This window comes from Homarus americanus, unplaced genomic scaffold (genome assembly GCF_018991925.1).
Source record: "Homarus americanus isolate GMGI-L3 unplaced genomic scaffold, GMGI_Hamer_2.0 scaffold24694, whole genome shotgun sequence".
NCBI classification, from domain to species: domain Eukaryota; kingdom Metazoa; phylum Arthropoda; class Malacostraca; order Decapoda; family Nephropidae; genus Homarus; species Homarus americanus.
The window spans coordinates 8,902,551-8,913,850 of NW_024732780.1; the positions used below are offsets into that span (position 1 = coordinate 8,902,551).

General features: G+C 48.0%; 1 protein-coding gene across 4 annotated transcripts in view; it reads left to right on the forward strand.

Annotated features, from left to right (window-relative positions):
• Window positions 1-9,499: 9,499 nt before the first annotated feature.
• LOC121869077 (solute carrier family 12 member 6-like) overlaps window positions 9,500-11,300 on the forward strand; it is a 149,071-nt gene continuing 147,270 nt past the window's right edge. For 3 of the 4 annotated variants that reach the window (XM_042370209.1, XM_042370211.1, XM_042370212.1), the window contains exon 1: window positions 9,502-9,580. The gene's annotated coding sequence lies outside the window, so the exon portion shown is untranslated. Of the gene's footprint in view, window positions 9,581-11,300 lie in introns of all 4 variants that reach the window. The other variant, XM_042370210.1, reaches the window with a different exon arrangement.

Sequence of the window (11,300 nt, forward strand, 5' to 3'; positions counted from 1 at the left end):
TGTCATCATCCGTCCGTGGTGGTAGTCTGTCCGTGGGGATGTCTTTCTTTCTGTAACAGCCAACCAACAGACAGACAGACAGACAGACAGACACAGATAACTACCGTACATAATCCTATACGTGTTTTATCCTTGATCTTGACCTGCCACACCCCTCACTAAGGTCAAGAGGGGTCACCGAAGACACTGTTGACTCCAGACCACCCCCCAGCACCCCTCCCCTTGAACTCCCCCAGACACTCCCCCCTTAACCTCTCGCTGGGGTAGGTAGTCTGACGGATCTTAAGGGGGGGAGGGGATGGGGGTTGTCTCTTCAGGGGTCAGGGCAGGAGATGGTGACAACCGCCTGGTCTTGATGGTTCTTGGAGAGGTCTTACATAAGAACGTAAGAATGGAGGAAACTGCAGCGGACCTATTGGCCCATACTGGGCAGTCCCGTTTACACCCAACCCCCATTGCTCATATAAGCATCCAACCTATGTTTGAAGCTATTCAGCGTATTCGAGTTAATGACGATATTTGGTAACTTGTTCCATTCATCCACTACTCTGTTTCCAAACCAGTGTTTACCTATTTCGCGCCTAAATCTAAATTTGTCTAATTTAAAACCATTGTTACGAGTTCGCTCCTGGTTGGATAGTTTGAGTACCTTTGTAATGTCCTTTGTTTTAGCCTGACTTCCTTATACACCTCTATCAGGTCGCCCCTCGCTCTACGTCTCTCAAGGGAGTGCAAATTAAGATGCTTTAACCTGTCTCTATACTCAAGGTTCCTAATGCCCGGGATTAGTCTTGTCATTCTCCTCTGAATTCTTTCCAATGATTCTATATCCATTCTGTATCTGGTGACCAGAGACTGAACTGTATAATCCAGGTGTGGTCTCACAAGAGCAAGATACAGTTTTAGGATGACCTCAAGTCTTGTAACTAACACTCCTTTGTATGAACCCAAGTACTTTATTAGCCTTGTTACGAGCAAAAACACATTGTTTACTTGGCTTAAGGTTCCTACTTATCATTACTCCTAAATCTCTCTCGCAGTCGGATTTCTCTATGGCATCGTTGTTCATCTGGTATCTGGTTTCCCTGTTTACGTCTCCTATACTGAGTACTTTACATTTGTCCACGTTGAATTTCATCTGCCATTTTTCAAACCATTCGAAAAATTTGTTTAGATCTTCCTGTAGTTTTGCTGAGTCCTCGTCAGATTTAATAACACGTCCTATTTTAGTGGCTTGGGGGGTTTTGGAGGGTCTTGGAAGGTCATGAAGGGTCTTGGAGGGTCTTGAAGGAGCAGATGTCCCATTACTAGTGAAGGGAGTCTTGAAGTTTGTCGACCCGGCTGCTTCATCCCTTCCCTTCCCACCCATCCACCTTCATCCCCTCCCTCCCCCCCTTCCCCCTCCACCTCCCTCACCCCTTCCCACCCCCCACCCCCTCCCTCCCCCTCCCCACCCTCCCCCCTCCAGAAAGTAATCTAATTCTCCCATGGTCTTCATTGGCTTGGAACATAATCTAAGTCATTGCTTCGAGATAATTGTTATGTTATTACGAGATAGGAGTTGTGTTAAGTGGTATCTCTCTCCTCTCTCCTCTCTCTCTCTCTCTCTCTCTCTCTCTCTCTCTCTCTCTCTCTCTCCTCCTTGATCTGACCTTAACACCTGTATGTCATTAATGTGTTTTGTCTTGGTGTCTTTCAGGTAATATCGGTGAGGATCAAGTCTATTTTTGTTGGTCAAGAGCCAGGTGGTACCTCTTGTGGGTGAGTACAGGGCCAACTCATACTGGTGCTTGAGGGCCAGGTCTTAGTGCGCTTGAGGGCCAGGTCATGGGTGGCACTCATGCTAGGTCATGATGTACTTAAAGGTCACAGTGGCATTTGAAGACGATACTAACCCAGCAGGCATGGCACTTCATTAAGGTAAGTGAGAGGTATGTGGCACCATCATATTATTGTGTGTGTGTGTGTGTGTGTGTGTGTGTGTGTGTGTGTGTGTGTGTGTGTGTGTGTGTGTGTGTGACCATAATGACGTCGAAATTACTGTTACTCGATCTCTGTTACTTGGCCGTTACTTTTATCTCTCTTAGTTAGGTTAGGTTAGGTTATGGCACTTGGAGGAGGCGGACCCCACGCGGCCTGAAGTGTGAGGTGGCTGGAAGTCTCTCTCTCTCTCTCTCTCTCGGTCGTAAACCTTCAAGAGTCTGTCCCATAAGCACCGCCCGCCACCCACCATCACCACCCACCCGCCACCCACCACCCAGTACTACTCCCATTACCTGCACCCATCACCACCACCCACAACACACACACACACACATAAGTGGAACGTTATTTCAACAAACAAATTCACCGGAAGATTATGAGTGGAAAATTGGCTTCGGTTTCCCATTTTCTACATCGCTTGGCATATCGAGTGACGTCATGTTCAGGGGTACGGCACTGGTGTCTGGTCATGACATTATTGGTTGGTTGAGGTGACGTCATTATCGGGAAATTACTTTATTGGCTGGTGGCGGTGACGTCATCATAAGGGGAATAATATCATTAGCTGGTGTGGATGACGTCATTATCAGGCTTAGACGTCATTATTGGATCTGTTTACAAGTTGATAAGAGAAAGACAGAGAAAATATATTTGTTTATCTCAATTTTTAATAATAACACAATCGTACGTCTAGGAAAACCCACTCTCCGTGTAGTTGGTGATCAGTCAAGTCAGTAAGTTACGGCTAATTAACCAAACTAGTTCTCTTATACTCTACTCCATCGGTCCCATCTTCAAAAATCCGATCCCAAACTTCGTAAATCCGGCCCAAATTTGAAAAATCCGGTACAAACTTTGAAAATCCGGACTCAGACTAAGAAAATCCGGTCCCAAACTTCGAAAATCCGGCCTCCAACTCGAAAATCCGGTCCCAACTTCGAAAATCCGGTCCCAACTTCTTAAATCCGGTCCCAACTTCGAAAATCCGGTCCCAACTTCTTAAATCCGGTCCCAACTTCTTAAATCCGGACTCAGTTTCCGAAAAACCCGAACTCAACTTTACACACTTGTTGTTTTAATGGAGAGTCTTGGTGAGTGATGAACTGAGACGATCATCCCTCGCCTTAAAGGGAAGTGAGGTATAAAGGGGCTGAGGGAGGGGGCTAAGGGGGCTGGAGCGGGAAGAAAGTGCTATGTTGGGGGCTAGAGAGGGCTGGAGCGGGAAGAAAGTGCTATGTTGGGGGCTAGAGAGGGTTGGTGTGGGAAGAAAGTGCTATGTTGGGGGCTAGAGAGGGCTGGTGCGGGAAGAAAGTGCTATGTAGGGGCTGGAGCGGGAAGAAAGTGCTATGTTGGGAGTGTTGTTGATAGGGGGGCAAGAAGCAGCTAACACACAGATTGTAAATGATTGTGATTTTGATGAGATTTTCGGTGTTATGTACAGTATATATGATGGTGTGGCTGTTTTCCTTACACACACACACACACACACACACACACACACACACACACACACACACACACACACACACACCATTATTATCACCACTATTATGACTACCATGATTTACCCATTATTATTAACCATTATTTTCACCATTATTAACCAGTATTAACCTTGACCCGCCTCTTGGCACTGTTATAGGCATCCTGAAGTGGAACAGAGCCACGGATCGGCACCTTAACTACTCCCACAACGACTTAGGTGATGTGTGGCTCTCTCTCTCTGGGGTGTGTGTGTGTGTGTGTGTGTTTGTGTGTGTTGGTTGTTGACTCTCTCTCTCTCTCTCTCTCTCTCTCTCTCTCTCTCTCTCTCTCTCTCTCTCTCTCTCTCTCTCTCAGGTGTGTGTGTGTGTGTGTGTGTGTTTACATTTGGTTGGTTGGTGGCTCTCTCTCTCTCTCTCTCTCTCTCTCTCTCTCTCTCTCTCTCTCTCTCTCTCTCTCTCTCAGGGTGTGTGTGTGTGTGTTTGTTGGTTGGTTGGTGGCTCTCTCTCTCTCTCTCTCTCTCTCTCTCTCTCTCTCTCTCTCTCTCTCGGGTGTGTGTGTGTGTGTTTGTTGGTTGGTTGGTGGCTCTCTCTCTCTCTCTCTCTCTCAGGTGTGTGTGTGTGTGTTTGTTGGTTGGTTGGTGGCTCTCTCTCTCTCTCTCTCTCTCCAGGTGTGTGTGTGTGTGTGTTTTGGTTGGTTGGTGGCTCTCTCTCTCTCTCTCTCAGGTGTGTGTGTGTGTGTGTTTGTTGAATTTGGTTGGTGGCTCTCTCTCTCTCTCTCTCTCTCTCTCTCATTACAGGAACAAAGGTGTGTTTGTGTGGTGGTGGTGGTGGTTATTGTTGTTTAATTAGAGTTTCTTTGATTATTTTTTGTTTGTTTTTGTTGTTATTTGTTTGATTTTGTTGTTTACATGAAAATTAATTTTGTTTTGTTTATTTTATGATTCAGGAAATATTAAGATATTTGAACATCAATATCTGACCTGACCTGACCTGACCTGACCTGACCTAACTTTAAGCCTAATTAAGTTAACCTAATCTAACTTGATCTAAATTAACCTAACCTAACTTGACCTAAATTTACCTAACCTAACCTGAAAACTATATGTCTAACCTAACCTGATCTGACCTCCTTGACCTCCTAATCTAATGTAACTCCACACACACACACACACGTTCCAAAAAACAGCATCATGCCAACTTTCCTTACTATTGCGGCCCAGAAAGAGGAGGGAGGGGGACAAGAAAATGGTGATGTGGCAAACGAGAGATGAGATCGTGAGAACCGACCCCCCATCACCCCTCACCCTCCCCCCATCACCCTCCCCCATCACCTCACCCCTCCCCATCACCCCTCACCCCACCCCACCATCACCCCTCCCCCATCACCCTCACCCTCCCCCATCACCTCTCACCCCCCCTCTAGTAATACACAGAGCGCTAGGAGGAGGAGGGGTTGCCAACGCGTCCATTTAGAGCACAACATTATCTCAGCGTCGAGTTGGTGAGCAGGACAGCTGGGGGTAGGTCGGGGGGGGTACGTCCTTCATAATTAAAAATGGCTGCTATTGTGTACGCTTGTTAAAATGTGTCTGGTAGTTTCCTAGTTTGACCTGACCTGACATAACATGACCTGATCTGACCTAACCTGACCTGACCTGATCTGATCTAACCTGGCCTGACCTGATCTGACCTAACCTGACCTGACCTGATCTGATCTAACCTGACCTGACATAACATGACCTGACCTGACCTGATCTAACCTGACCTGACCTGACCTGATCTAACCTGACCTGACCTGACCTAGCTATATTAAAGTAATTCGTTTTGTCTAGTCAGGTATTTTAATCCACAAACACTGACACACACGCGAATGGCAAACAGACAGACACAGACAGACAGTCTGATGGACAGTTATCATAGAAGACAGACAGACAGACAGCTTCATTTCTCTCCGTCAACAAACACCACTTGAGGGGGGGGGGAGGGAGTGAGGGAGTGACTGAGGAGGGAAGGAGAGGCTGAGGAAGGAGGGAGTGGGGAGGGAGGAGGGACAGAGGGAGGGGGAGGAGGAACGGGCGCGAGATCAATACATAGCAACTTGCAGAAGCGGGATCAGCTGAGGTCTTGCAGCACCTCCCTCCTCTACCTTCCCTCCCCCCCCCCCCACCCCCCCCCCCTCCTCCTACCTCCTCCTCCTACTTCCTCCTCCTCTACCCTTCCTTCCTCCTCCCTCTACCCTTCCTTCCTCCTTCCCTCCATCCCACTTCCCTCCTTCTAGCCTTCTTCCCTTCCTCCTTCCCTTCTTTACTCCCTCCTTCCTTCAACCTTCTTTCTTCCTCCTTCACTCCCTCCCTCCTTACTTTCTTCCCTCCTCCCTCCCCTCCCTCCTTACTTTCTTCCCTCAATCTTCTTCTTTCCTCCTTACTCCCTCCCTCCTTTCCCTGCTTACCTCCCTCCCCCAGACATCCCGCAGCCTCGCCTTACTTCCTTCCTCCTTCCCTCCTTCCCTCTCCTCCTTCCCTCCTTCAACCTCTCCTCCTCCTCCCCTCCTCCCTCCTCCCTCCACCGCCACCAGCCAAACGTGTTTCTGACACGCTGTCGTGCCTGACCCGGGATACTGTGTCGCTAATGAAGGGGAGACAGAGAGGAGACGGAGACAGAGAGGTAGAGACATGAGAGAGGTAGAGGAAGAGACATGGAGAGGTAGACGGAGAGACAGAGGAGAGAGAGAGACAGGGAGATGTAGACGGAAGACAGGGAGAGGTAGACGAAGAGAGAGACAGGGCGATAGAGAGAGTGTATCATACATAATCACTACAACTATCCCTATTAGACCTATTTCGACCAATCAGGAGCACACACACACACGGACCAATCATAAGCCAGAATGCGCGTGGTGGTGAGGTGATTTAGGTAATATAATTGGAGACGAACCATTCCCTCCCTTGTTAGCTGTCGTGGGAGGTAGTTAGTGATAAAGTTCTTGTTGTTTATTATTTTGTTCTTGTTAATTTTGTTCTTCAATGAACTTATGCTAATGAACCTATCAGGAGCCAGGAAACTACTCCCTTACGCCAACGAACCAATCAAGGGACAGGAAACAACCCTCTTACGTCTACGAACCAATCAGCCAGGAAACTACCCCCTTACCCCAATGGACCAATAAGGAGCCTGGAGTTAACTCATCTACGACAGTAAACCAATCAGGAGCCAGGAAACAATTCAGTTACGTCAACGAGCCAATCGGGAGCCAAAAACAACTCCTTACGCCAATGGACCAATCAGGAGCGAGCCGATGTATAACATTGTCAGGTCGTCAATGAACCAATCAGGAGCCGAGGAACACTCCTTTTAGATGTCCGTCACGAACCAATCAGCGAGGACACGTGTATGGCCACCCAGTTAGGAGACACGGGTGGGTGGAACAGAGAGTGGGCGGTAAAGGTAATGGGCGGCTTGGGGTCACAAGATGTTAACTAATCGACGAGTGGGTGGGTGGGTGTAAGACAGATTGGGTGGCTCTGAGGGAGTGGGTGGGTGGCAATAGAACTGAGGATGGGTGGGAGGCCGGCCGCCCACCATGAATCACTGCCGCCCAGGGAGGAGGCCGACCCGCTCCCCTTGATGAATGGTGACCAAGATGTGATCTTCCTTAGTGAACTACTGGAGGAGGAGGAAGGGGTGAGGGAAGAGGAGGAGGGGTGAGGGAAGAGGAGGAGGAGGAAGGGGTGAGGGAAGAGGAGGAGGAGGAAGGGTGGAGGGAGGAGGAGGAGGAGGAAGGGGTGAGGGAAGAGGAGGAAGGGGTGAGGGAAGAGGAGGAGGAGGAAGGGGTGAGGGAAGAGGAGGAGGAAGGGGTGAGGGAGGAGGAGGAGGAAGGGGTGAGGAAGAGGAGAGGAAGGGGTGAGGGAGGAAGAGGAGGAGGAGGAAGGGGTGAGGGAAGAGGAGGAGGAAGGGGTGAGGAGGAGGAAGGGGTGAGGGAGGAGGAAGACAAGAGCAACCACACGCACGGAGTACATGCCTGTGTGTTGGTGTTTAATCAAGGTATCAGAATACTATATTGAATATAACTTGCAATGCGGCCAATATGTCAATTTGGAATGGGGTCATATTTGGAATGGGTCCATATTTGGAATGGGTCTATATTTGGAATGGGGACATATTTGGAATGGGTCAATATTTGGAATGGGGTCATATTTGGAATGGGTCTATATTTGGAAAGGGATCATATTTCAAATTGGGTCATATTAGGAATGGGGTCATATTTGGAATGGGGCCATGACCTACAATTGGTACAGACAGACAGACAGACAAAACCAAGACACGCGGCGAGGATTAATAGTGAAACGAGAAAACAATTGACTAACTCACTCACTGAAACGCAGCTTATGAACTGTTATTGGGCACGGAAGTTTAATGGAATATATTTAATGATTTTCTAAGAGTTATTCACACACCCACACACACACACACACACACACACACACACACACACACACCCACACACACACACACCCACACACACACACACACACGCACAGGATACCACTAACAGTCATCCCCTTATCTCTGGTCGTGTTCTGAATAAAATAACACAATCTCTCACCCTCCCGCTTCCACCACCTACCTAGCTAACATCCGGGTGTAGATAAATGGCTCTACTTTCCATCTACCTCAACTGATTTCATTCATAATTGACATATTCATAGCAGATGCAATCAACTTTATTCACCTCAAAGGAAATTACAATATGATTTGATTTGGCGATTTGGCGGTGGTTAAAAGACAAGGTGGTTGTGTGTGTGTGTGTTGGCGCGATTTGTCCCTCTTGTATCAAATTTCCCGCCCAAATTGGCTATTTTGGGGGGGAAATTAGTATTTTATTTGTTAATTTTAAAAGATAATTAGTTTTTTATTAGTTGTCGTTAATCCGGTGTATGAAAAAAGTTAATCCGTGTTTTTAATTAAGGTCGACTTATCCGAGTTGGGTTAATGTTAATGGAAGTTTTTTTTAATTTAACATTTTATTGAAGAATCCATGAATTTTTTTTAACCCACGAATGCCATGTTATGTAATGTTAAGGGGAGGGGTGGGGAGCATGGGTTAAGGGGTGGGGACCATGGGTTAAGGGGTGGGGAGTTTGGGTTAAGGGGTGGGGAGTATGGGTTAAGGGGAGGTAAGGGGTGGGGAGTTTGGGTTAAGGGGAGTTAAGTGGATACATTACACTTAACACGGTATTGTCTGAGTGTACGAACGCTTGTTGACGGTCATTACGGTCAAGTTAACGCACCTGTGAACGGTCCGCCGGTTAAAATTCAAATTGAAATAATAAAAAAAGGTCTTGTATGTTAATTCTTGCTGGGGCCGATTAGGAGACACGACAGTTAGGAGGTATTGTGTTAGTCGACCTGCGCTTACCGGTGCTAATAATGCCAGCAGGGAAGGAATTAAGCTAAATTTAGTGCACTTGTGAATGTTTGGACCTGTCCCCCCCCCCCCCCCCCCCTCTCTCTCTCTCTCTCTCCCCCTAATAGAAAACGGATTTGTGAATGCCGAGCGGATGGTAAATTTCCACGCTGGTGTCTATATATATACACACACATACATACACACACACCGTCTGATGCTGTACACATACACTCGTCAGGCAGTTATTTTTCCTGTATATCCCCAGGCTGGTAAAGGATCATCTTAGCGCTGATTGGCTGGTGGAGGTAGTCGATGAGTGGACCATACGCGTTTACTGTATATATTCCTGTTGGTAATCCCTCGCTGGTAACTCCTACGTGAGAGATAAGGATAACTCACTCCTCTCCTGCTGTAGTTCCTCGGTAGTCCTGCAGGAGGGCTAGGATACAGTCCAGTTGGCGTCTATGTGTTGGTGTTAATCCGCGTGTGCCTGAAGGGAGGGATTAATGGGTAATGGTGAGGCTGGGGAGTAATGGGTGTGTGGCGGTGTGTGGCAATGGGGAGGGAGGGGGGCGGGAGGGGGGAGCGCGGGGCAGTGAGCGGCGCGTGTTGTCCTCACACGTGTAGAGAGAACCCGAGGGAGGGGTCGTGCCGTGCTATCTGGCCTCCCCTCACTCTCCCTGCCCCCTGTGTACTGCCTCCCTAGGTGCGTCCTGCCTCCCTTACACCCTGTGTGTCGTGTGCCCGCGCCCCCACAGTGTTGCAGGCCCAGCTACAGGTGACAGGCTGTGTGTAGCGGCCTGCCTCCACTCCCGGAAAATTCACAAGAACGGAAGACTCCATGACGTGTTATGCCGATACTGGCCGTGATGATGTCTCTCCCTGGATACACTCCCTTATATCCATTCCTCCCTTCCTCTCCCTCGCTCACCACAGAGGGAGAATTTCCTATTTGAAGGAAACATTTCCGATTTGATTTTGTTTTAGTGTTGTGTATGTTAGAGGGGGGGTGGGGGGTGTCTGCTCCCTCCTCCCCCTCCCACTTGACAGACACTAGTGTAAACAAACAAACAATGACACAGTCTGCCACACTGTCGTTGTAGGAGGCTGTATATGTGTTTACCGCCGTCACACACCGTCACCAGCGTCACGGGTAAGATGCGGCGGGGAACTGACGGTGGCGGCGACCACACACACTTGCCTCCACTTCCGCCGCCGACAACGCCGCCGCCGCCACCAGCCGCCGCCAGCCGCCACCACCAGCGCGTTGCTATGGTGTCATTCCTCCAGCACTGATGACGTGTTGTGACGTGTGTGTTTGTGGTTATCTCACAACATCCTTCGTCCCCGTTCATGGCGCCAACATCACCATCAACACCCTGTCAGCAGTCTTAAGCTCAGGTTGCTGTTCACGTTTATCATACAATATTTTGACGGCATCATCTGAAGGTTAGGCTCACCTGGCTTAGTTCACTTGATAATTAAACACCCTAACGCTCACTTATCCTGACCTAACCTAACCTGTCCTGACCTGGAAAAGTTACCGAACATGATCATTAACTCGAACACGCTGGGTAGCTTCAAATATAGGTTGGGCTGCCTAGTATGGGCCAATAGACCCGCTGCAGTTTCCGCTATTTTTTTTTTATTGGGCACTCCCCTACATCCTTGTGTAAGGTGAAGCACAGAAGCGTTTACAGCGCTCAACAGGGAAGCATGCTAAGTTCATGCTTGCCTTTATGTCTCATGAGTCAAGGGCGTAGAAGCCTGAAGAGTCAAGGGTTAATGTCAGCAAGTTTTTGGAAGCTCCAAAAACTTGTCCCTGAATACTAATTCGCTTCTTTTCGACTTACAACAGGTACCTACTTTACTGCTAGGTGAACAGGGACTAATGGGGGCTAGGAAGTATGTCCAAACAACTTTCACCGGCCCGGGAATCGAACCCGTGACATCTCGGTATGCCGCCATTCTTACATAACCCAACCCATCCTGACCTTTCACTTAACCTAACCCCCCCAGATAGCGTTACGGTGTTTAATCATCAGGTAAACAAAGGGGTGTCTAATCTTCACGTCATGCAATATTTTGAGCCAATATTCCTCACTACACCTGAAACACTTAAGAAAAATGTTAATATATTGAGAAGGCGATTTTATCTACCTGTGTTTTTATTATGAGTAACGTTTATTATTATTATTATTATTATTATTATTATTATTATTATTATTATTATTGAACAGTGTTGTATAAGAAATTCTCTCTCTCTCTCTCTCTCTCTCTCTCTCTCTCTCTCAATAGACACGAGAAAAATAGTTTGCATTATTAACATTACCCAACACTTCTCCTTACACCCCAACACTACACTCTAACACCACACCCAATCTGGTCCTCGACACAGGTACACAGGTAGGTCAGGTATTGTACAG